This window comes from Natator depressus, chromosome 4 (genome assembly GCF_965152275.1).
Source record: "Natator depressus isolate rNatDep1 chromosome 4, rNatDep2.hap1, whole genome shotgun sequence".
In the NCBI taxonomy this organism is placed as follows: domain Eukaryota; kingdom Metazoa; phylum Chordata; order Testudines; family Cheloniidae; genus Natator; species Natator depressus.
In genome coordinates, this window is record NC_134237.1 from 53,998,795 (window position 1) to 54,026,625 (window position 27,831).

At 41.9% G+C, this 27,831-nt stretch overlaps 1 long non-coding RNA gene across 1 annotated transcript in view; it reads right to left on the reverse strand.

Moving 5' to 3' along the window:
* Positions 1–987: 987 nt before the first annotated feature.
* LOC141985840 (uncharacterized) overlaps positions 988–27,831 on the reverse strand; it is a 234,348-nt gene continuing 207,504 nt past the window's right edge. Inside the window, exons 3-4 of the long non-coding RNA XR_012639033.1 lie at positions 1,677–1,819; positions 988–1,013 (exon numbers count right to left, since the gene is read on the reverse strand). This is a non-coding gene — a long non-coding RNA (uncharacterized LOC141985840). The remainder of the gene's footprint in view (positions 1,014–1,676; positions 1,820–27,831) is intronic.

The following is a 27,831-nucleotide window of genomic DNA, read 5'->3' on the forward strand; positions in this document are numbered from 1 at the left end:
AGTGGCCTGAACCTCCTGTGGCCAAGTGTGTCGTTAAAGCCTGGTGGTCCATACATAAGGTGAAACCACGGCCATATAAACACACACGCCATTTCCCACACGTCCAAAGGAATGCTAGAACCTCCTATTCCTCCAGTGAGTGATACTATTTTGTTGGTGTCAGAGCCTGGGAAGAAAATGGACTGCTTTTTCCTTTCCTGAATATGAATACAACTGCTCCCCGGAATACAGCTAAAGTAGTGCAAATGACCAAATGAAACCTCACAGACCACCACAACTGGGAAAGGCTGATTAAAATGACCCATAAACCAGAGCCAACATAAATTTCCCCTCTGTTTTTAGAGTAACAGCCATGTTAGTCTGTATTCGCAAAAAGAAAAGGAGTACTTGTGGCTAAGGTGCCACAAGTACTCCCTCTGTTTTTATTACCATAGCACTTGGGAGCATTCTGGTCACAGACGAGGACCCCATTGTACTAGGTGCTGTGAAAACACAGAACAAAGACAGTCCTTGATGTGCTAAAACCACTGCCTATCTTTCTGTTCTATTCAGCTTCTATTCTAGAATAGAATATCCTATCAGAGACAGCCTATCATTCTATTCTATTCTAGTTTATCCTATTCTATTCAGTTTAAGGCCTCAGTCCCTCATGGTGCTGAGCACTTAAGCATGTGTTTATATTTAAGCACATGAGTAAGCCCATTGAGTTCAATGTTGGGGGAAGGCGGGCATGGATCAGCGTTCATGTCGCACTCCCTGTCAGTACCCGGCCCAAACCAGGGAAACTAACGATCCAAACAGCCAACCAAATTTGGTGATGAATCCTGCTCCTGTGCCACCTGAGGCATGTTGTGCATTCGCCAAGAAGTTCAATGTTCAGATGCTTCAAGTTAACTGTGTTTCTGTGTTGGGGCCGCTCAGACCCTTTCAGGATCATGCCCAATGCAGTCAGAAATCCAGAGCCACTGGCTTCCTTGTAAAATATCTTGGTGTAGTGATACTGAAGTATCTGCCTGTTATAAAGAGAAATATACAGTTGGATATTATAGTAATTAGTCATTTTCAGAAATGAAAGTGGAGATGGATTTTCTGAGTTGGATAGCTGTTGGGTTATGGCTCCCTTAGATTCCAGTGGTGTCAACCTACCTTTCCCAATCGACGTCAAACAGTGCAGAATGGCACCTTTCATATGCAGTCTTTCATATTACAGATTGTCAATCCAGCATTAAATGACCATTGACTGTAATGGGGCCGGGGGAGGGGAGGAGATGGAAGGGAGAGAGAGAAAAATTTAGTCCCACTGGAGCTGTTGCTTACAGCAGGAATTGTGCCTGCTAGTTCCCGGGCTGAATTTGTCCCCAAGAGAAAATAAGAACAAAAGAGAGAAACAGGGTCTGAGAAGAAGTGAAATCTGAAAGACAAAATAAAAAGAAGAAGCTATGTTGGCAGGGATCTGAGGGAGAAGAGTCAACATTCTGGGCACAAATTCTCCCCACAGAAGGCTCTGATCTCCAGTAGATCTTCCAAGTCCCATGACAGGAGTGTGGGGAATGGGCAACATCCCTGATGGAAGATTTTGGAGCAAACTCCCAAATGCCTATGTGGGTTCTTTTGTATAGTAACAAGTTTTGCCCAGAAAAATCCTTAATTCCAGTACACATTCTACCATGCATTACCTCAAACCTGATTTGATATGCTGCCTGTGGGATTATCCAGTGCAATGGCTATGCAGTTTTCTAAGGATACTCATTTTGTATTTGGTCCATTTAGAGAAATTAGCAGCAGCAGCACCAGGCCTTCTCTAGGCATTCCCGCAAGCCTGAAAGAAACAATAACATAGTGGCAGAATTATCCTGGAAGTATTTATATACCAATATATCTTAAGAGTACAACTTATTTGTTTTAGAAGGGTTGTTTGTTCTAATCTTCCTAATTAGGAGTGATTGTCTTTATTGCTTTAAAGCCATATGCCATAGTAAGACCCAAAATCATGTTTAATACGTATCTTAAAAACTGCAATTAAAAGTGCAAAGTAAACACTTATGTTTTGATTAGCTTCATTCCATGTTATGTGTCAGAACAAAAACTTTTTAAAACATTGGCCCTACTGTATTGTAGGACCTATCTATAATTATTTCAAAACACAGAGAAAGAGGCAGACAGAAAAGTAATGAATAAAATATGTAAAAAAAAACCCCAAATGAATAAAACGTTTAGATATTATAAACAAAGCACTTTTTTGTAGAGCTAGTTTCTTTTAAATCCAGCATATTTATAAGGGTACCCTGCTTTAAAAAAAAAAAGCTGTATATAAACTAGATAGCATACATAGCTGCTCTGTTTAGAAAACAGCAAAGTACCATGTAAAAAAGTCTCTGTTTAGTCAGCCCACCCACTATGAAAAAAAAAAAAAAAGCTGACATTTAAAAAACAGGATATACTGAACAGTTTTTACCATTGTGCCCAGCAAATCTGATAGGGCTTTCTATGTAAATACTACTTCTACGCTGATGGCCCGACCCTACAAGCTGCCAGGCACTGCGGAGTTGAGGGTGCTCAGCATCTTTTAGGATCAGGACCCAAGCTAAAACAGGACTATAAGGGGCTGATCTTCCTTTGCAAAAAGGCCTTTTTACACTGTCAGGCCATAGTGTAAATGAGAATCAAGCCCCAAACGTTAGCAAAATACAAGGCAGTCTCACATTTCTGTAGTAATTCTCTTCAGTCCTACTGTAGGTATGTTAGGATGGGCTTACTGATAGATCAATACAGAGAATACAGATCAATACAATAAAATAACACTGAACAACAGAATCAAGTTGATAGAAACATTTTTAATAATGTTAAATATGATCTTCAGAATAGGGATCATATCTTCCTATATGTGTGGATGGTGCTTACCACAATGGAGCCCAGACCCCAGTGGGGGCCTATGGTCATTATTGCAATACAGATAATAAATATATTTATTTTTCATGTAACTCATTAAACAACACAAGCTGATGTATACGAGACTTGGGTTCCTCGGTTGAGATAGTCTTGATCTGGTTTGTGATGTCATCTATTTAATGATCCAATCAGTTAATGGAGTCAAACTGCAGTGCTTCATACTCTCCTGAGTACATGTACATGATAGATGGCACTCCACCTCAGAAAACAATTCAACACACTCTGTGCTCTGAACAATTGTGGAATCCAAGTGTAAGAACTCCTAGTTCAAGGCACTGGGAGTGGGGAAAGATGTAATACTTTATAAAACACAATTAAAGGTAATACTTTATGAAACAAACACAAAATCAGTTTAGCCATCAAGTCCCTTTTTCCCTGATTCCTGAAGTCTCAGAAAATGACCTAGTGGTCTAAGCATGAGTGCACAGCTAGGAGTTCTGAGTGCACTACTTTCTTCAGAAAGAGTGCTGACAAATGGGTGTGGTTAACAGATAAGGAACAGCCTTAAACAATTGCAAGAATACAAATGAAGAAGTAATAGCAAGCTGAGCGCTTTTGAAAAAACACACAGTTCAGGGCATTTGAATCTTTCAAAAAGTAAAATCCAGTGCCAGGGATTCTCCTCAGGATTCTCTGAACTTAACTAACTAGGCAAGGGTTGCAGGGGACTCCAGTGGGGCACTCAAAAATACAGCCACTATACAGATGTGTGTCAGTTTGGCATCTCAGAAAGTAGTTTCAGGAACAGGGCCACACTGTAAGCCAACATCAGGCACCCCACTTCACTGCCTCACAGGAGCTAAAGTTGGAGTTGGGTGAAATTTTTCAGCTGAAACTCTTTTTCCATTAAAAATGTAGCTATGGCACAAAACATTTCACGAATTTCTATCCATTTTGCCATATTGTTTTGGTTTAAAATTGAACTTGCTGGGTCGAATTTGGGGTTGTGCAGATTCAAATTGACGTTATTGGCCTCCAGGAGCTATCCCAGAGTGCTCCAATGTGACTGCTCTGGACAGCACTTAACTCCGATGCATTAGCCAGTTACACAGGAAAAGCCCCGGGAACTTTTGAATTTCATTTCCTGTTTGGTCAGCGTAGCGAGCACAGGTGGCCATGAAGTCCCCCCAGAATTGCAAATGAGCTCCAGCATGGAGCGAATGGGAGACACTGGATCTGATTGCTGTATGGGGAGAAGAATCTGTGCAGGCCAAACTCCGATCAAAAAGAAGAAATGCTAATATATATGCCAAAATTGCACAGGGCACGATGGACAGAGGTTACAACAGGGACACACAGCAGTGCCGCATGAAAGTCAAGGAGGTCAGGCAAGCCTACCAAAAGACAAAGGATGCAAAAGGTCACTCTGGGTCAGAGCCGAATACATGCCACTTCTATGATCAGCTGCATGGCATTCTGGGGGGGGGGACCCTACCACTACCCCACCACTGTCCGTGGACACCTGCAAGGGGAGAGTCTCACGCAACAGGGAGGAGGGTAAGCACTTCAGAGAAGCACTAATGGTGAAATCCACTCACACAAATAAGACCCACCCAGCAGGTACCTATGCTAAGGATACATTTTCTAAAAATATTTGGACTTCAGAATTGCCATATCCAGAGGGTTCCTGATTTCAAATGATAATTTCAATAAAGACAGAAAGAATAACAACTAAAGAATCTTCACTGATAATGCTCCATGGTTAATAAGAAGGTCAGCAGTTGCCTGTCAGGAATAAGGGCCTGCAACCAGGCCTGGGATCAACGAGCTAACTGTAGCTGAAACCCCTAATTGGCCAGATTGCCTGACTGGCGTTGCCAGTACTGCTCTTAAACCCAACAGTAGCACTTGGCCAGCAGCTGCTCAATGCATTCTCCCACAGCTGTGATCTCTCCTGCGTCTGCCTTGCTCCCAGCCTTGCTCCATCCCTACCCTGCTCTGCTCCTGCTTTGTCCCAAGCTGTGCTCCAGCTCTGCCTCCATGCTGTCCCAGCCTTCCTCCTGGATCCTGACTCTGGCTCTGACCCTTGGTGTGGCTCCTGGTTCCTGACTCCAGTTCTAACCACCACAGTGCCAACCACTGTGCTGGACTGCCATGGATCTGACCACTAGGCATGACCACCCATGTCCTGGTCTGAGACAGTTCGAGCAGTCCCCCCAAAGGGGAGGTAAAGAAGGGGAGTAGGAATGAGTTGGTCACTGGCCTGGATCTCGCTAAGACCAGCATCGGCCTGTTGGAAATAGTGGGCACCCTAAAAAAACTAGAGATACAGGTAGATACCCTGCAGGTGCAGAAAGCTATGCTGAAGGCACAGGCCATGGCACCCACGATGCCTCCCTCTTGAAAACCTAAACTTCCCCTGTTGGACAAGTTTGGCAGTGACTGCAGCCAGTTCTGCAGCTTTATGAACTGGAGCTGACTTCTAATCCTGCTGCACCTGCAGCCCTTTCCCACCTACCAGTCTCAGGCAGGACTTACCAGCCTGCTGACTGGGGAGGTGTTGGCTTGGGCCTTGCCACTCCTGGAAAAGTTTAGCCCTCTCCTGAACCAGTTTGAGGACATTGTTCAAGCCATGACAGTGATTTTTGATGACCAGGGCTGTGTGCGCACAGACTCGCTCCAGACCCTGTGGCTGGGATGTTGATCAGTTGCTAAGTATGTTGTGGCATTTCAGTGTCTGGTAGCTGACAGTGCATTGAATGAGGCTGTGCAGTCCTACCACTTCCAGCTCAGCGTCAAAGATGTTTGGGGTTGGGCTAGAGCCCAGTTTCTAGGGCCCTGTGAGGTCCGTGGCTCCCAGAGTGAGCCCAAACATCTACACCACAATTAAACAGCCCCTTGGCCCAAGCCAGCTCCGGGTGTCTAATTGCAGTGTAAACATGGCCATTGACGAATTCCTCCTCTCTTTGGGCCCACTCTCCCACCAAACAGTCCCGACAGAAGTCAACACCCTTCAAGGTCACTGTGAAGTCCTCCAGTTCAGGTTGATCTGTCCACCACACTCCCTGGTCATTCTTGATATCCCGTGGCTTATCACTCATGACCCATGTATCCACTGGCAGACTGGCACAGTTTGTTTTATATTTGCCATGCTGCTGGCAATCTTGTCTCCTGGAACCCAGCTGCAGGCCAAAGTTCTCTGCAGCTCTGCCTGCTCCATAGGGTTATCCGGAGACCGAAGGAGTTAGTCTAGAGTCCCTGCAGCCTCCACTACGCTCCGAATTGCCTTGACTGTACCCACCAGTTATCAGATTGTCAAAGATGTGTTCGATTAAAAAAAAAGAAAAAAAGGCCTACATCTTATCATCACATTGCAGCTGCAACTTCCCCATTGACCTCCAGCCTGGAGTGGAAGTCCCTTTTGGGAGCATCTGTTCCCTCTCAGAGCCGGAGCTACAGGATCTCCAGATCTAGCTCAAGGAAAACCTGCAAAAGAGGTTCCTCTGCCTCCCCCTGTCCCTGGCTGGGGATGTGATCTGTTCTGTGAATAAGAAGGATGTCTCCTTGTGTAGACTATCAGGCATTAAATAAGGTTAAGTTCTGTTACCAGTACCCCTTATTAATGAGCTTTTTGAAAGACTGCACTTTGCCAGGATCTTCACCAAGCTGGACCTTTGTGGAGCTTATATTTTAGTTTGGATCTGAGAAGAAAGCAAGTGGAAGACTTCTTTCCGTACCAGGTGTGAGCATTTCAAATGAAAGTCATGCCTTTCAGTCTGTGAAATGCTCTGCTGACCTTTCAGTACTTCATTAATGATATATTCAGAGATATGTTGAACCAATTGGTCATTTATCTTGATAATATCCTCATTTTTTCCAAGGATCAGGATTTTCATGACAAACATGTATGCAGGAGTGCTGCAACAATTTTTATAGTGGGGGTGCTGATGATGGAAACCACATATTTGGTGTTTGTCATTACTACTTCAAGCCAGGGAGTGTGGGACCATGCCCAGCATTCCTAGTTTCAGCACCACTGCATGTATGCTGCATGATTCTTGGGTTTCACCAATTTCTATCAGCATCTCATCAAGGGATTTTTTAGTCTGGTCACCCCTATGACAGTGCGCCTACAAAAAGAAGCACAGTTCATCTGGACCTCAGAAACCCAGTCTGTCTTTGATTATCTGAAAAGGGCACTCACCATGGTGCTCATCCCTATCCACCCATACCCACCCAAATAATTTACTGTGGAAGATGACACATTAAACGTTGCCATAGGGACAGTGTTGTCCCAGCCAGCAAGCTCCCATAGTCGACTTCATCATTAAGCCTTTTGCTACTGTAAACTGACTCCAGCAGAAAAGAATGATAACATCTGGGACAAAGGGGTACTGGCAATCAAGGTGGCATTCAAGGAATGGCACCATCTCTAGAAGGGACCTTGGTTCCCAGTCCAGGTTCTCATTGACCATAAGAACCTAGAGTACCTCTGGACAGCCAGGCACTTCAATCAACACCAGATCCACCAGTCTCTCTTTTTTTTTGCTTGATTTGACTTTGTTGTAACTTATCACAGAGGGGCTAAAAATGGGAAAGCAGATGCCCTGTCCTGCTAAAAGGAGTACCCTGAGGCTAGTGAGAAACTTCCCTCCATGTTTCTTAAGGTGTCCAAGTTTGTCAATGGGTCAGTTGAGAGCAATCTCATGTTGTCCATCTGTTCTCAGCTGCCCCCAGATGCCTTCATGACCCAGATTTGTCAGACTCTAAATAATGCATATGCCCAGTTGGGCTCCAAATTCAGGCTGCAGGATGGCGTCTTCTATCACAAGGACTGTATTTACATTCCAGAGGATCAACCTAGACTCCATGTCCTGATGCCTCTCACTGGTCACTTTGGCCAGTCCACGATATGGGGCCTAATATCAAGGAGAATCTGGTGGCCTGGCCTACATGCATATCTCAAGAAGTATGTAAGTTCCTGTAACCTTTGCTAGTGAACAAAGACCCTGCACTCAAAACCACTTGGCCTTCTGCAGCCTTTGCCCATTCCTCCTCAACCAAGTAAATAACTCTCATGGCACACAGTGATTTTAGCTGTGGTTGATCTCCTAACTAAAATGGCACATTCTGTTCTGTGCTGTGCCATCCCTAATGCTCTGGAAACAGCACACATCTTCCTGGAAAAATCTTCCACTATAATGGGCTACCAACTGGCATCATGTTGGATTGCAATCCCCTGTTCATCTCCCATTTATGTCGGAGTTTCTGCAGACTTCTCAGCATACAGTCTCTCACTTCATCTGCCTACCATCCAAAGACCAGTGGGCAAACAGAATGACACAACCAGATTGTATACAGCACATACACTGTTTTCTTGAATTACCACCAGAAGAACAGGTTTTCTCTGCTTCACTATGCAGAATTCACTTATAATAATGCATCTCATGCCTCAATCCAACAAAGCCCATTTTATGTGAACTGCAGTTGTGACCCTTGGTTTCATCCTCATGTACACATGAATTCCCAACTGCCGCAGTCTGGGCTGCTCACCAGCACCAAATACATTAAGAGCTCAAGGAACAATTGAAGTCTGTGAAGGAAACTTACCAGAACCATGCTGCCCAGAGCCAGCATACAGCCCACAGCCTACCTGTGGGGAACAAGGTCTGGCTTTCTACTTGGAACCACAAATCAGCCTGCCCATCAGTCTGCCCATCAGTACTTGGATCCATTCAAGATCTTGGAACAGATCAATCCTGTAGTCTTTAAGCAGCTACTACCCACTTCATTCAAGATCCATCCAGTGTTTCACATTTCCCTCCTTAAGCCCCATACTGAACCTACATTCCTGAATCACTCCAACCGTTCGGTTGCTAGAAGAATACTTATTCCGACAAATCCTTGATTTCTGGTGAGTTAGGGAAAACCCCAGTACCTGGTGGACGGGGAAGGCTACATCTAGACAACTGATCTTGGGAACCGGTTATAGACATCTACACTTTGGACCTGCTACAGGACTACAGGAGAAACCAGGCCCTAGGAAGCATCCTCGAAGGGGAGATCCTGTCAGGAATGAGGTCCTGCAGCTAGGCTTGGTATCAGCTAGTTAACCGCAGCTGAAACTCCTAATTGGCCAGATCTCCTGATTGATTGAGTGATGTTGTCAGGACTGGTCTTAAGCCTAGCAGTAGCACTTGGCCAGTGGCTGCTCAGTGCACTTGCCTGCATCTCTGATTTTTTTCCTGTGCCAGTCTTGTTCCAGCCCTGCCCAAACTCTGCTCCTGCTTTGTCCCCAGCCATACGCCAGCTCTGCCTCAGTCCTGTCCCAGCCCTCCTCCTGGTTCCTGACTCCAATGGTTGCAGCTCTAACCACTAGACTTGAAAGCCCACATACTGGTCCATGACCCAGTCTAGTTCAGAGAATGAACAGTTAGCTTCTGAATATACCAGAAAAAATAGATCATTTTAGCCAAGGAGACATATATTGAGTAACTATTTCTGGGAACAGCATTTTGAAGCATTTGAAAATGCTGTAAAACTATATCAGAAATTCCAGCAAGCAAAGGTTAAATTCCAGCAAGCAAAAGATTCTTACAGTCAGTGTTCACTGTCACGGAAGTATGAGATATTGTTTCCACCTCAGGTTACATTAAAATCTCTCAGAACCTGGCTGTTTGTTTGAAAATACAAACTGGAATTAATTAATGTATGACTCAGATAACAAGTGACTTTATTACTTGCAGATTCAGTGTTGCATCAGAAGAAGAAATCATACTGCTACTAAATTATGGTTCAAAGTAATGGCCAGATTCATATGAAACTGAAGAGTTAACTTATTTAATTTTATGCTTCATCATTATTGATTTTTATTATGTTCCATGACATTGACATTTGAATTTCGGTTGGGTGCAGTGACTGAGCCAACCCCAGCAAAATAAATTCAAGTGTCATCGAAAAAATGATGATGGTTTGCATGAAGATGACTGAAAATAATATTTAAAAACCCACAATCAGTGTAAAGGACCCAGAAATAGATCTTGATGAACTCCTGACTCATCCTGAAATCTGCGACTAAACCACATTATTTTTCACATTTGGGTTGTCACTAGAGCTGGGTGAACAATTTAAACAATCTATTTGATTAATTTAATCCTTCTTCCTCTTTGTAAATTGTCTGCAGACTGTGGAGAACCAAATACTCCAACTGGTGACTAGAGTACTGGCCAGGCCAAAATCTGCTTAGAGTAAAGGTTTGAAATGGCACAGCCCCAATGTTGTACAGCTATGCAAAACAATCCTCACTTCTGCTGCCAATGCAATAGGTGTTCTTTATTGGAAGGCAAAACAATAGTATCTAGCAGTCACATATCATCCATCTGTGGGACCCTAGAGTCAGATGACTATTCTGGTGAGGAACGCTGGTCTTGTGGTTAAGCACTAGCCTGGGACTCAGGAGACCCAGAATCAATCCCCAGCTCTTTGGTAGACTCTGTGCTTGTCCATGACCAAATAAGTCACATAACCTCTTTGTGCCTCACCACACCATCTATAAAATGCTTTCTTTTCCCCATTCTTTGCCTGTCTTATCTATTAGACTTCAAGGTCTTTGGGATGGGGATGTTCCTTACTATGTGTTTATGCAGTGCAAAGCATAACTAGGTACTACAATAATAATAATAATAATTAATATCCTTAAGATGACGGGCAATGGTGACAAGGTCAAAGTCCTCCAAAGAGCCCTCTAGGGTCCTAGTCTCCCTCTGAAAAAACTGCCTTTCATACAGCTGCTGCTGCCCTTCTCTCTGAGTAGGATGTCTCTGGCTTGTGCTTACCTTGCTGTCCTATCAAAAGTGCTCAGATACTCTGCCAACTACTCTTTACTTCCCGTGGTTTTATGTCCATCTCTTCCTCCAGCAGGTGGGGGTACATACTGTATTTATAAATCTGGGGAACATGTATGCGTCCACTACAGCTGAGGGGGGACAGGGGGAAATTTCCATGAATTTTTATTGAACTTTTTGTGTCTTTTTTGAACTTTGACCGGAAATATAGTTGGTCAAAAATATATGCCATTAATTGGAGCAGATTGACGTATTTCATATGAAAAATGGCCTTTTTTAAAGCCCCAACTTTTTGTGTAAATGTTTTGACATTATTGAAACTTTCTGTTTTACGAGAAATTTTCCACAATGTTTTAACCCATTTTTAACAAAAAGTTTTCCAAAATCTTTTTGATATAATTTTCAAATTCTTTTCATTTACTGAAACCCAGATATTTGTGTGTCTGTATGCATGCACGCATATACTCACACACATATGTAAATTATACATTGGAAAACTTTGCATAAGAATGGGTCCATTTCAGATCCTGCAAAACAGAAATAAATTGAAAATTTCAAAAATTTTCTGACAGTCTCTCCAGTTAATTCAATGTATTCAGTGCCCCGTGCTTTAGGCAGCCATGGAATTTGCAGCAGAACCCAGACCTTGTTAAATATGTGCCCACACACTCATACAGGATATATATAATAGTTGCTACTTTTCAGATACACAGCAATGTGTGCTGATAAATGACCTTGCTACTGCTACTTTTGTTTAGGGTATCTCACTGCTTGCTATTGAACGTGTAATCAGTGTCTGGACAATTGTTCCCAGCCAGGTTGATCTTCCTTACCCTCACAACTCTCAAGTGTATGCCAAGTGGTTCTTTTCATTCCTCAACAAAGTTTTGCAACGGGCTTTTTAGAAAAATGAGAAAATGGGAAAAATATGGCTAGGCATCTGCCATATGGATTAGCATCAGCCACCAGCTGCCAGAAGCCACAGCCATCCACATTTTATTTTTTGTTAACAGAGTGCCAAAACTGAAACATCCGTTGACTCAATGCATTGCAACAGCAGGTGAACAGATTAGTCAGAATTCTTCCTTAGATCCTATGTATTGCACATTTCAATGGCCACCCTGTAACTCTTTAAACAGGGAAAATGTGTGTTCCCCACTGTATCTGGCCAGCATTGATGGCTAGTGTGGAAGAGGGACAGGATCATGATCTTGTCCTCACTCAGGCCTACCCCCTTTGGAGACACCAGCACCATTGGCTGTACTAACAAGGACCAGTGACTCTGCTCCAGGGCCTCATTGTGGCTGGCCCTGCAAAGGGGGACAAAGGTGGAGAAGGCTTCTGAGGCCCTTACCTGTTCAGCCACACTGTGGACCTAAACTCAGTTCAAGACGTTCTTTTCTGTCATCACTTTGCCAAAACTTTTAGAGAAGATAAAACATGGCCTACAAGAGAATATACTGAATGATATGATATGATGCAATAGAGCACCTATAATAGATTGTGCTGGAGAAGATGGCCAGCACAAGGAGGAGTTTTATACACTCCACATTGATATTTTATCCCAATGTGGTGCTTTCAAAATATCTTTTATGAAATAGGTAAAGAGGAAACCCCACCAACAATGAAGAGAGAAGCAAAGACTCTTAATGTTAAACTTGAGGACGCCTCAGTAAAATGTAGTAACTATCATCTTATATCTTTGCTAAATGTGGTCTTAAAAATATTTACTAAACTGCTAACCGCAAGACTAAACAAGAGCATTACCACCATTGTAAATCAAGATCAAGGCAGTTTCATGCCAGGCAGAGAGGCAGCTGGTAATTTAAGAGGAGTGCTACATATATTATGAGAAGTGAGAGATGATGACGATCCAATTGCTGCTGTTTCTCGAGATGCTGAAAATGCATTTGATTCTGCAGGATCAAATGCTGCTATCTATAATATGCCCTTAGTGAGTTTTGTTTTGGATTAAAACTCAGAAACCTAATTAAAACAATTTACTTTCACCCATTAGCCTTAATCCTTATGAATGGCTTACTGTCTTCTCTGGTTATTTTACTAAGAGGCACTTGACAAGGATGTCCTCTCTCTCCTATCCTTTTTTGCACAGGCTTTTGAACCTCTAGCCATCTCCCTATGTGGAGCAGAACAGAAATACCAGGGGTACTGAGAAAGGATTTGACATCCATTAACTACTGATATATGTAGGAGACATTCAACTGTATATTAAAAACCCTAATAATTGAATGGCAAAAACCTGTGAAGACATATCTGGACCTGATTCTCATTTCCACTAAGGCCCTTTTACACTACATTGTACATTCATGGTAGGGCTACTCTGATGCTGCCACAGTGGTGTAAAGGACTCCTCAGGCCACATTTCCAAAGGAGTGTCAGTTCCTAACGAAGCAAAGGGGATTAAAAAAAACACATAAGCACCTCACTCCCATGGAACTCAATGCTCAGGGTTTTTTTAAAAATCCCACTCTGCACCTATCTGCATCTTTAGGTGTCTAAATACCTTTAAAAATCTGGCCCTTAATGTAAATGAGCCTCAGGCACACTGAGTTCCGTAATTCAAGCTGCACGATAAATCAAATAATTGAAGTTCTTCCAATTTCAGAATATTGTCCCTGAACATTACTTAACACCTGGCATTTAAACTATGAGTAGCTTTTTTAAAGTGTGCAATATTTACAAATAAAACTGAACTGTAACCAAAAAAAAAAAAAAAGAAAAATACAACCAAGGATAATTTTAGCCTCATTAACAAAAGCAAAGAAAGACCTCAAATACAGAGACCTTCTAAAACTCAGCCTTTGGAGGAGACCTTGAACCATTAAGATAATTACAGTTATACCATTTAACTACTTCTTCCAGCTGGGAGCAATACACATCCCATCTGTATGCTGCAGACAAATAGACATCAGTATAGAATAGAATAACTTCATGCACCATTGAAGAAATGTGCATGGGTTCCCATGTCAAAGGAACCCTGTCTATTTTATGAGCTTCCAAGGGAAAACCCTAGCAGTTCAATTCAAGAGGCTAAAGGGAGCAGAGTAAGGCACTTCAAACAGATCCTCCTAGAGCCATATGGATCCGTGGTGATCCATGGATATAGTAGGGGGATCCTACAGCTTCTTCTATACTTCACCCCTTCATAGAAGATTTCAAGAAAAATTCCATGAGATTTGTGACACTTCCCAGAGTACCCAGGGTTGTGAATCACCTAACCACCACCTGCCCTTAACTTGAAGAAGCCTTGTCTGTGCCTCCCCTGGGTCAGATTCCCAACTCCACGGGCCACAGGCAACACAAGCTCTCCCCTCACAGGCCCTGCTGTCACCTTACAGGTTAGCAATTGGCATGCTCCAGCCCTCGAGCCCTCTGGGGGTCTCCCTGGAGCAGCCAACCCTTAATCCACTGGACACCTGCAGTATTCAAATTACCTGCTTTCAAAGAAACAGTACACCCTAGTTTACCAGTTCCACCTCAGATCACAAATCACTGCTCTGCTTAACACATAGCACTTAGATACATTTATAGTGAAATCAAGTATCAGTTTATTTTAAAAAGCACAGAGATTCAAGCAGTAGCAAGTAAAATGGAAACAAATGGTTACATATAGAATAAAACCATAGCACTCATTCTAAAGCCTAGACTTAATTAACAAGATACTCTTATGTCTTGTAAAGTATTGCTCACTGTGGTATCCCAATAACTTGAAGACCACTCAGGTTTAAATGCAAACAAGAACAACCTTTATTCCAGAGGTCTGACTGGCACCTGCTTTAGATTTCTATTCCAAAGAACTCCCACCAGGGCCCCTCCTCTTCCTCCTTCTGGCTTCACTTAAAGGGTTACTTCAAGGGGCCTCACTTCATTAGCAGCCATTCCCAAATACTACATGTTCCCTCTCCAAACACGTTTTTGTACAACCATACAACAACAAATTATACAACTTGAACATTGAGAATTCCAGTAATTCCTCTGGATGCTACACCAGTGTGAGAACCCACAGGAGTACAAAGGTCTATGCCTCACCCATGGGACACCAGCAGCTGGTGGAGGCAGAGTTGGAAGAAAATCAGAGCTACTATTGGAACAGGCAAAACCTTACTTAGGGCAGACAGTATCCATTTAGCTGCTGATAGTGTAGTGGAGCTTTCCAGACCTGCTTCACCTGTAATGGGCTCCCGTACCTAGACTAAATTACTGATATGCTAATGGGATCCATGGTGCAATTTGTATATTACTGCTTCTAAATACTACATAATTTGCATTGGAAGTGAAAGCTGTGGCACAAACTTGGATACCCCCTCCCCCATGTGGTTTGCGTACATTTACCAATTGCCCCACCACCAGGGTCTTCACCCTAGCCCTCTGTCCCATTGGTGTAACCTTTCGAGTGTGCCTGATACATCTATATGTGGTTGTTAACCTTCCATGATCCTATATTCCTGGGATCTTTAAGAAAGGGGAACAATAAGTCTAATGGTAAGCACAATTCTCGCCCCAGGATAGGAGTTCTGACTGGTCCGTGGGGTCTGACCGTTGAACAATGGCATCCACACTGAACGGCAATGGGGTGATTCCACTCTCCGACAGATGATGACCTACAAAAATCCAGTTGATCCTGATGAAAAACATATTTCTCCATGTTCAGGGTCACATAGTGGTCCTTAAATCATGTTACTATTGCACGTAGGGAAGAATCATGGTCAGAACAAGATGATCCATGAACCAGGATGACCACTCCAGGAATGCCTGCTAACACCGAGGCCATGACTTTTTGGAAACAGCTAGGAGCCAAATATAAACCAAAAGGCATCCATTTAAACCGCAAGTGGCCTATACGGTTGAGAAAAGCAGTGAGGTTCCATAAGTAAGGGGCTAATGATACCAGGAGATATCCCTGGTCTAGATTCAATTTAGTGAACGCAGGTGAACCAGGACATTGATCTGCCAATTCCTCCACAGTCAGTAGAAGATAGCAGTCAGGTATGATTGCCTTGTTCACTTGGCATAAGTCCACACATAAGCGTAGCCCCCCTTCTTTCTTTTTTGCAACAACAAGGTTTGACACTTACAGTCAATTGTGTCTATAATGTCCTCCTTGAGCAAATGAGAAATCTTTGTGGCTATGCCATCCTTTAACACCAGGGGAGGTCTGCAGAATGGTTGTATAATTGGGTTGGTCAGTGGATGCACCTATGGATGATCCTCATAGCTATGGAAACAGCCATGTTCAGAAAAGACCTTGGGGAGTACGTCTCTCTGATCGCTCCCCACAAGGTGGATTTCTGTGTTCTGCAAGTCTAATACTTTAAAGCCCTGTGCCCAGAACAGATCCAGCCTAAGAATGTTGGCCCCAGAATGGGCCATGTAAAATGGGAACACTCCCACTTCTTGTTGACGATACATCATGGGGAGATCCACCATTCCCAGCAAAGTGTTTTTCACATTGCCCCATATCTGGATAGTGTGAACTGTGCTGGCCACAAAGCAAAACAGACAAAATATCTATGGTATGTTGTGTAGTTTATGAGTGTTACTCAGGCTCCAGTGTCCACTAGCAGCAGTATCTCCACACCCGCTAAATGGTCGGGGCAGATTTTAAAAATCTTCTTTTGTCACAGAGTTGATCCCTTCAGGTATAGAATCTTCCTCCATCCCCTGGTCATCCATATAGGAGACAACTGGGGCAGAGTGACACCATCTGGCAAATTGGTTAAGTTTTCCACATCAACAGCACATTTGTCCCTGGGCTGGATGCTCCCAGAGCCTTGACAGTGACGGGCTGGGCCACAATTGCTAAAGTGAGGTGGCAGCAGCAGTGGATGATGCGAACGATGTTTCCAAAGAAGAAGAACCTGGAGAGGTCTGGGTCTGGGAAAGGGACTGAGCCCCTTGGGTTGCAAGTTCAAATTGACAGCCAACCTCCCCTGCCCTGTGGAGTGTCAGAGAATCTGGTTCCATCAGGAGGTGCTCCCACAGGTGTGGGGACAAAATCTGCTCCATAAACTGATCCCAAATCATCATCGGTTAGAGGTGCAAATTTGCATGTAACTATTAGTTCCCAGAGGCTGGCTACATACTGGTGGACCAACTGCCCGGGGAGTTGTTTTCTCTGCTGAAACGTAATATATTTAAGCATAGCATTGGGTGTAGGGTGAAAGTGTGTTGCTAGAGCCTTTAGTGCTCCCTGATATGATGTGCCCTTCTCCAGAGTGGAGAAGATCAAAAAGTCTTTGGTACCTGGCACATGGAATAGGAGTGCATATTGGAGAGCTTCATATGCCGCTCCCAGACCAGCTGCCATCAAGTATCCATCGAGTGCTGCAATCTCATCTGCTCCATGGCAAGGGTGGGACCCCCGATAGCATCAGGAATAGGGCAGGTGTGGTCGCAGAGGCTGGGAATAGCGTGGTAGCCGGGGGCATTCTTGGATCCGACATTCTTGTCGTCACTGTGTTATCCCAATAACTTGAAGACCACTCAGGTTTAAATGCAAACAAGAACAAACTTTATTTCAGGACTTTACTGGCACCCACTCTAGGTTTCCCTTCTACATGATCTTCACCGGGGCCCCTCCTCTTCTTCCTCCTGACTCCACTTCCTGGTTTCTTAAAGCAGCCACACTTCATAAGCATTCCCAAATACTACACTCACCCAAACTCCGTGCTGTGCTTTACAGTCAGGCATGCTCTGAGCCTCCATTCATGAGACAAGCACACTCTCAGTTTGCATCCTAGGTGAAGGGGTCCATGTGTCTCTTTGCACCCGGAGACATACCAAACCAATCCTTCATTTATATTCATAAACAGGGAAGGCCCTGCTGTTCGTTTCATGCTATAGATTTCTTCTCCTGTAGATTTCACAATCTCTTAATTTTCATCTGGCTCAGTGTGCAAATAGGTCTACGTTGTGAGGCATAAAATACACAAATGGCCAGAGAGGAAGATAAGTGTCAGCTACCTCCTAGTGATCTGCCTGAACTCCAAGACCATAAGAATATAATTTTCAGCACTGATACATAAATATTGTCCATACACACATTTTGCAATGATCATGATGACTAGTGGGCTACTGGCTCTTGGCAGAAACCTCACACACCACCCTCCAATGAGCTATCGTACATATGTCCTACCCAGGGAATCCCTATAAAACCTTGTGCACATGCTGTGCCCTCTGCCAGTTGGCAGCAAAGGCTCTGTGAGCCACAAGCTTCAACTTATAGAGCTTCCATTCCCCTGCATAAGATCGACTTAGGAGGGGGTGCAATGGGAACCTAAATTAGAGAAAATCACAGTAAGAGGTGACAGAGGGTGGGGGCTGATGGGAAAAAGAAGGGTTACACAGTAGTTTGTTAATATAGAATATTAAATTACATATGTAATTATGTTAACTGTGTTTATGTGTGTGTAACTTTGGGATACTGTATGATGAATAGCTACATATACATTAGAAACATCATAGTACACTGGCAATGGGGGTCTTTGCAAGCAATGCCCTTCCACCTGCTTGCAGAAGAAAATCCCTATTTCATTTTTAAGCTATTTTTTTAAATGCAGTTTTATTTTTAGATTTTTAACAGCAACATTTATATTGGTCCTTGGCAAAGATCCTGGCCAGCTTTCAAGGTCTGTAAAGCCAGTACATACAAAATCTCACCTACAAACCGGCAAGAAAGACAGCTGCTTGGGCTTTATGACTCACTCAAAGGATCCATGCACATCAGAGACTGTCAACAACTTTAGAAACATCAAAACTCCCTATTAAGTAGGATTTTCAACTTTTTTCTTCAGTTAAACTGAGAAAATTGGATGATGTTGAAAGAGATTTCCTTCAAAATGCTAGAACAGAGAGGAAAATGAATAATAAACCAAGTGAGAGATTATTGCTTAGTCACTTTTTAACACGTATTTTGAGTATTTTTCAAAACCCCATCCATCTACTTGAAACACTTACCCCCCTCTCCCATGTATCTTCTCTACTTACATACTGTCCTCATGGATCATGGTAGGTGGGATTCAGCCTGCTAAGGTGTTTCACATTGGTGACTTGTATTTCGTTCTGCCACTTATGAGTTATTTACCAAAAAAAATATAATCCCTACAGGGCATGGCATAGTTTTTCACTGTAGGCACCCAGCGGGAAAAAATATGATGAGGCCTTCAGATAAAACATCCAAGCCAAACTCCCTTTTTCCGGGGAGCTAGGGGGGGAAGAAAAGTCAAAAGCAGAACATATACTGAATCCTCCCTCCCTTTCCAACAATTTTTTTAAATGAGCACCCTTGTTTACAAAGCATATGCAAATAAAATACCTAGACATGTACATCTTCAATTCTTTGCCTTTATTTTTTTTTAACTATTTTAACAGGAAATGATCCATTGAGATGAAACATTTTTATCTTAAGTGATGTCCTGGGGCAGGACAAGAGAAAGCCAGGAATACATATCAACATTTCTTCAACATAGAAAATATGTTCAAAACAGCTGTACACAGCGTTTTCTATTCTTAACAATATAAAATCATAGAATATCAGAGTTGGAAGGGACCTCAGAAGGTCATCTAGTCCAACCCCCTTCTCAAAGCAGGACCAATCTTCAATTTTTGCCCCAGATCCCTAAACGGCCCCCTCAAGGATTGAACTCACAACCCTGGGTTTAGCAGGCCAATGCTCAAACCACTAAGCTATCCCTCCCCCCGTGGGTAAATCCCATGCAACTAAAAGGCTGCACTAACCACACTTGTCCCTATATTACCTGCACGTAAACTTGTGGGACACCATTCTCTGCACAGCATAGTATATTCACTCACACGCTGCAGTTCGACCTAATATTTGTCTACTACGGGCTCCTAATTTACTCAGCAATATTCATATCAGGACTGTGTGCAGAGCAGGTTTATTACAGGCTATAATCAAATATATGTGTATGATACCTAAATACAGAATCACTTCAAGGTGTTCATTTGGTGTAACTTGGTGTACAACTGGCACATTGCACAAGAGGATTGAGGGGGAACATTTGTGAGCTCACGTTAATTGACCTGGGCTCTGAGACTCAGTGCCCATGTTTTCTTCTGCAGTGTCGACGTACTCTTGGGCTCTCGGGCACTAACTCCATACGAATAGTAATAATACCCTAGTGTGATTTTCAAAGGAGTCTAAGGATAAGGAGACACCCGACTCCCCCTGAATGTCAACAGGACTTGGGTGCCTAACTCCCTGACAATCCTCGGTTTGACAACCCTAGGCTCTGTGTATCTGAATTTCTCAGCAGTGACTGTCCTGTGCATTCTAAACAGATCTGCACCATTGCAGGCGATACTATGCTAGCCATAAACACCCCCAATGATATCCTAAGGCTACTGGTAGGTAATGTTTATGATGAATTTCACCTGTTCAGATCGAACACTGACATTTGTTGTTTCCAGAAAGGTTCAAGTGTCTTTGCAGCTGGTGACAACATTGGTGGCAGCTGCCAGATCTCTTCTTTTGTGAACTTTTGCCCATTGAAACTATCGGTGTCTTATTTCCTTTATGCATGAATGTTTTTCTAGTAGCATCTTTTCTGTGAAGCCTTCTGTTGGCTAAATGTGCAATACAGCAATCTGGTGGACACCTGTTTGTTAGTGCTTCCTGCCAGATATGTTGGCAAGGTGGAGCCTCCAGCAATGATGTCAAGCTTAGCAGTCCCCACCAGATCAGAATCGTTGTGAGTAGGTGAGCCCCAGATAAACCTATGAGAAAAGGAAAGTTGGAGGGGATGAGGACAGGGCTAAACAGCTACTGACTTGTCAATTTTAATTTTGTGTAAAGCACTATGGTGACAAGAGTGGTATTAAGTAGACAGATTTATTAAATTATTTGAGCACTGATTCTTCCACTAACCTCTTGTAAATACAAATAATAAGTACTGAACAGGTGCTATTTGAATTCTTCGAGTTTTTTTTCCAAGTCTTAAAATCTCCTTTTTACAGACTGAGTTTTACTGTCTGCATGTTGCTGGATACAGTTTCTCTGCAAGGGCAGACAAAGAGGGAAATGAAGTGATCATCCTATACTGATACTCAGGATGTATTTGGCAAGGTTCCACACTGCAGATAATTGTCTACATACAAAATCATAGACGGAGAGGAGAGCAGGATCTGTGGATGGAAAATCATATAAAAGTGCAAGAAACAAAAAAAGGGAAGCTATAAGCTACCATTGGGAAACTGAAAGGTCAGAGTCTGAATCCAGCTTTTGTTAACTTTAAATGTTGACTTTTAAAGTGATTTTAAATGGGGAAGAGCTGTAAATAAGTAATAAAAGATACTTTGCATTTCTTTAGTGACTTCCATATGAGGATCTGAAAATGTTTTCTCAAGTGGTTATCCTATACTTGTACTCTTAGAATACATTTGCCATAGGAGTGACTTAAGCAGCACAACTCATTGGTGAGTTTAAGAAGTATTTTATATACATTTTAGAGCAAGAAGAAATGAAATACAGACAAGTTAAAACATATGACTTGCCTAAGGATATTCAACTCATCTATGGACAAACCAGAAATAAAATCCAGATCCACAGCTCCTGGTCAGCCACACCACCATATGGTAGATCACTGAGGCCAAAATATAACAAATCATGTTCAATAACACTAAGGTGTTAATTCAAAGGTAATCCCTGCTAAAAGATGAAATACTGCAGCATATTGATTAGCAAAGGGCAAAATCCCAAAGCTGTAGTAGTTCTCCTTAGAATGGCATCTTGTGGCCAAATTCATCACTGGCTTGTATAGAATAATACTAGGATGGATCTGGCCAAGAAAATTGCACTGAATAATCTTTGTGAAGTGTAGACTATTTGCCAAATAATTGTGTGCAATAACTTTCTTGCTCAAACGGTTAAGTGCTAATATAATTGGGCTGCTTCCAATACAAGTAAAGTGTAATTCTTGTTCACAGTAAAGAGGCAAAGTGGAAGTGGGTAAATAAGTATGGAAATACACAAGAGAAGCCTAAAAGACATTGCAATAAAAGGTACAACAGATTACAATTGCTGTGAAAATGGGACTGCTCAAAGATTTGAAACCAACAGCAATCTGCACTGGAAATGGGGAGGCAAGAAACAAGAACAAACAGAACAGACATGTTACAAATTCATCTGTTTGATGGTCAGTGTATACTGAATAGTAACGATCACTGTACAACAAACAACTATCACAAGTGCTAACACTCAGTGAGTACCCTGAAAGCTGCTCTAACCTGTACCAGCTGCCAGTGGAAGCCAAGGACCTCTGGGACTCATGGAAGCCTAACCATTCCCTCTGTGCTGGCAGCCATAGGAGACAGCTGCTACTGGAACACCTGAGCATTCCTCCGTGCAAAGAAGCTGCTCCAGGGGTATGGATTCACAAGGTTTAGAACCATTTTGTGTCTGTGGAGCAGTGCAAAGTGGCTGGCATGCAACCCATGGTTAGGGCACTATCTCCATGCTAGACTGGGCAGGGGATGGGGAGGGGACTTTGTAGATTGTAGCCCACAACTCCCTGAGCATCTACAAACCCCACGTAAGTCAAAATGTGAGTTCCACTCTCCATAAATATGAATCAGGAAAGAGTCTCAAATCATGCATCTGTGCCCTCTGATTTACACCTAGCAAAGTAAGGCTTAGTAGGGAGGCAGGCTACGTGTGTAAACAGTGGGTGGGCTGACCTCCATCTTCCTGTTCTCTTCCATTCTGGGAAACAATCGTGGGTGATCCCTCTCCCTTCCCTTCACCAGAAAAAATATTTCTGCTTGCTCGTGGATAGCAATACCAGCTGAAACACCTGTGTGCCAGACACTCACAGATGTACAGTATTGACTGCTCTGGTTAATGAGCCATCTGCAGAGCACGCTGCTCACACCAGCTTGCTTGATTTAGATAGAGAAACCCTGCAACACAGCTAAGGAGCCTTTGTTATTATTGTTCTCACCACTTTTGCTCAGACTGTTCTCTTCATGTTCATGAGGAATGGGGAAAGAAGTATGAGAAAATGCTTTGTACAGCCCAGAACAGTCACCCTTCACATTATTTTTTCTGATACAAAACATTTAGCTAATTATTCTAGGACTGGGCTAAGGGCCAGTATAAAATAAGAGCCCCTCCTTTGAACAAAGAAACTCAACCTAAACCTTTATTAAGGCTAAAAATGAATCTGTTATCTTCCCCTGCTCTCCCCTCCATTCATTTTCACACACCTCCACACTCCCAAATTGCAGAACCAAAGGTGATTTCCTCACAGTGGTTCTAGGCCCACCAGTAGCAGAAAGTAAGACACAATTCCTAAGGAAAACCAGCTCTCTTGAAAAAAGAAAAGGAGTACTTGTGGCATGAAAGCTTATGCTCAAATAAATTTGTTAGTCTCTAAGGTGGAAAAGGAGTACTTGTGGCACCTCAGAGACTAACAAATTTATTTGAGCATAAGCTTTATTTGAGCGTAAGCTTTTGTGAGCTACAGCCAGCTCTCTTGAGATTTCTAACCTTTTTTTGCAGGGACTGGATGGTTTGGAATAGCTTCAAACCAATGTCTAGACCAAAATTTGCAGCCCTGGGTGTCTTAAGTCAGACTCCTAAATAAAAAAGTCCTGGTTTTCAAAGGTGCTAAGCACCTGTAGCTCCTATTGACTTCACTGAGTTATATGGGCTTTCAGTACTTGTAGAAACTGGACAATGTATACGTAGGCACCTAAAAATGGATTTAAGAGGCTAATTTCAGGCACCCAGGATTGAAATTTTTGACTCCACATAGTAAATATCTTATTCAAAATCTGTTAAGTTTCACCCAGCCCAATTTTCCACAACCAGACGATTAACCAACTGAAATGACCTCCCTGGCATTGTCAGATGCTTAGGAATAATGGGACTCATTTGTGAAGAATTGTATGCATTTTTAAAAAGCTCTCGCTACCTGCTTGGCGATAGCTTAATTACACACATGGGGTCAATTTTGTCCTTATTTGTACTCATTAACCACACTGAAGTCACTGGGACTGCCTGGGAATTAAATGAGGAAAGAATTTGGCCTGTTAGCTTCAAGAGCCTTTTAGAAATAACAGCAATGTCGCATTCTAGTTGTCTTATCACAAGATGTCCCAGGTATTTACAGAAAACAACAAGAAACACTTCTCAATAAGGAAATAAACAATACCAAAGTGCTTGTATTACAGATAGATCTTGTCAAATTATCTTGATCTCTTTTTTGGATGAGATTAAAAGTTTGGTTGGTAAAGGTAGCAATGTTGACATAATATACTTAGATTTCTGGAAGGTGTTTGACTGGTATTGCAAGACATTTTGAGTAAAAACCTAGGATGTTATAAAATTAAAATGGCCATATTAAATCAATTAAAAACTGGCTAACCATTTTCAAAATGTAACTGTAAATGGGGAATCATCATCAAGCAGGTGTTTTTTCTAGTGTGGCCCCTCAGAGATCAATTCTTGGCCCTATGATAGTTAACATTTTTATTAGTGACCTTGATAGAATCCTCGCTGATAAAAGTTTGCAGATGACATAAAAATTGGGGGAGTGTTAAATAATGAAGAAGACAGGTCACCGATAGAGAACAACCTGATTTGCTTGGTAAGCTGGGTGCAAGCAAACAATATGCATTCTAGTATGGCTACATATAAATGTATATATCTAAGAATAAATAATATAGGCCATAGTTATAGAATGGGGGATTCCATCCTGGGGAGCAGTAACTCTTAAAAAAAAATTGGGGGTTGTGGTGGATAATCAGCTATGATGCGGTGGCCAAGAGGACTAATGCAATTCTTGGATGCGTAAACAGGGGAATCTCAAGTAGGAGTAAAAAGGTGCAACTGCTGCTAGAATACTGTGCCCAGTTCTGGTTCCCACATTTCAAGAAGAATTTTGATAAATTGGAGAGGGTTCAGAGAAGAGCCACGAAAATTATTAAAGGATTAGAAAATATGCCCTATAGTGATAGACGCAAGGAGCTCATACTGTTTAGCTTAACAAAGAGAAGGTTAAAGTATGACTTCATAACACCCTACAAATATTTGATTATGGGCTCTTCAATCTAGCAAAGAAAGGCACAACAAGACCCAATGCTGGAAGCTGAATCTAGACAAATTTAATCTGCATAGATTTTGAATAGTGAGGGTAATTAACCATTGGAACAATTTACCAAGTGTTGTAGTGGATTCTCATAGTTGGCAATTTTACAATCAAGATGGGATTTTTTAAAAAAGATATGCTGTAGAAATTATTTTGTATTGCAGTCCTACGGCCTGAGTTATACAGGCCAGACTAGCTGATCACAATGGTCTCTTCAGGCTTGGGAATTTATGAATCTATGGATTTTAGCATTCTATCACTTGTTATTCTTCCTAGTGACATGAATAACATTTGTACTGAGGATACAGAACTTAACTTTACAGAGAGAGCAATCTTTCAGTCCACAAATATTGGTAGTAATGCAACCTTAAGAATGAAAAAAAAATGAAGTAAAACCAGTGGTAATATTGCCATAATAGGGGTCCTGATCCTGTTCAGGAATTTTTGCCCTTACCTTAAATAGGAACAGAAGCAGATCCATTAATAAATAACGTGACTAGCAGTTCCATCCTTTATATCAGCGATAACAGTGTTACTAGGATAGCTTCAACCAAGAACATTTTTATTTTGTTAAAGTCAGCTTCCCTTTTATAGCTCTCAACATGTATAAAGAAAAACAATATTGTTAAGTCACGCTAACCTGAGGAAAAGTAGGGGATGGAAAAATATAAACACATAAACCTAATAAAACTCACAAACAAACTGCACATTTTGAACTACTCTTTGGTAACTGATGAAAAAAAAGTGTTATGAGGCAAATCCTTCACTGAGTAACTCACTAGAGAGAATGGTAAAAATAAATTGTCCAGCTCTGATTTTCCTAGCAGCTTCCATGCTATTCTTTGAAATTGAGTAAGAAACCCTTGGCTTAATCCCAAGAGCCAATCTATAGTAAATAGTGCACACTTAATGCCTAAGTTCCTTTTTAGCACCATTCAGACAGTGACTTCAGCCACACGGCTTAGTCATAGCAGACATTTTTGTGGTGAAAGCATTAAACCCACATGCAGCTCTCTTTCTGTGGCCACTGGGGGTCATGCTCCTTTCCCATTAGCTGAATAAATCATAAAGTCTGCACGGACCACACAAGAAGCATGACTAGCAAGCCACAGGCAGTGCCTACAGCCTGTTATTTCTTTTCTGAAAGAAAGAAAGAAAGAAAGAAAGAAAGAAAGAAAGAAAGAAAGAAAGAAAGAAAGAAAGAAAGAAAGAAAGAAAGAAAGAAAGAAAGAAAGAAAAGCAAAAAGACTAGCTGTAGGAAATAATTTGATTTTTTAAAATTTGATCTCTTTGAGGTAACATGGAGACTCATTTGTGTGGTTTTTTTTAACCCAGGAAGACTTAGTTAAGAAGAAAAGAAGAGAAAGATTAAAAAGGCACCTTTTTATCATATGCTGTAATTTGTCAGGGGAAAAACAGTCCCTGTAGGTTTTTAAATAATAAAAGCCACTACATGTAGTAGGGCTCTTCAGATACCTTGATAAGACACAATATGGACAGAATTTAGAGACACTCACATCTTCCCTATTGGTAATATGGGATAATGGGATTGAACAAGGAAGCAAAAGTGTGTCTAATGTTTTTTCACATTGAATGATTCATTCTGCCAATGAAAATGACAGTAAATGAGCAAGGTCTGTAAGTCTAGGGGTTGGTTCAAGTTCCCATCAATCAGGAAATAAGATAAGAAACAAGAATTTTAAACATTGCCATTAGCATGCAACTGTTATCACATGCCGGAGATACACACAGCTCATTATGCTAAGCAGTCTTTCTTAAGCATTTCTTTAAAATGTACCAAAACCCCAAAATATTTTAAAAAGAGCACTGAACTTTAAACAGACTTCACATAACAGAGTGATTGGCAAGGAAAACGTGCCCTGTCTTTCAAAGAACCAGCGGGGGTGGGGAGAGAGTGGGGGAGGAACTGTGCGTGGGAGGGAAGCTTTTTAAACTATGTTCTATTCCATGATCCTGTGTAGATCGTTTGGACATGCAATATTTAGAAAATAAAATCTACATGCTGCAGAGCCTTTCTGAGAAACTTTCTGAGGAGGACGGTTAGTTGAACCAAAGATTTCTGAGTCTATTTACTCAGTGGCAGCTGTACCTTACAAGTTTTCTCTCTTGTTTTTTGTTTGGTATTTTTGGTGGAATATAGGGAATTTTAGTGCTTAAATAAACAAATAAATAGATAAAAGCACTGGCTGGAGTCAGGCAGGTCACAGACAGGCACTATGTAAACTTTCTCCCACAGCTGTGCCAATGGACCTTAATCTTTACCTGCAATACGTCCTTTGCCCAATTTATTCCAGTCCTCTTGAGCAAAGACAGATAACCACGCTGAATTGTGACAAATTATATAGTGGTTTTGTGAGGTGAACAAATACCCACTAGGGAATAGGGCAAGACCACTTAAATCCATTTAATTTGTGACTTAACATTGTGGGTTAAAACATGTGTGACCTTTGCCAAAGACATCTCATATATGGACAACAGAAAACTCAAATCTCAAGTCTCAAAGAATTCTTAGTAACAAGATATGTCTAGTGACAGGTAACCCAAGGTATATCATGAATTTTATCCTGAATTTCTTACTGATGGATTAAGTACCACTTTAACCAGAATAACAAAATATAAAAATCCCTCAGTGGTGAAATGCAGTACTGTTTAAAGTCTAAGCTTTCACTCATTCAGTGGAATGACTAGTATTTAACATTTTCATGCACATGTGTTTTCCACATCAGTAAGCATATAAAACATTCTTAAGCAGAACGTATAGAGCATCCTTCCTGAAACTAGAGTCCTCAGAAGATTTCCAAAGCCTTAGATTTAGACCTAATTTGCCTCACCCAGTTTCCTTTTGTAACTTTTACATCTCACTTTTCCTATCAAGTATGCATCAAATCCTGAAGCCCTGACTCAGGCAAAACTTGCATTAAGTTCCATGGGAGATTTTGCTGAGTGAG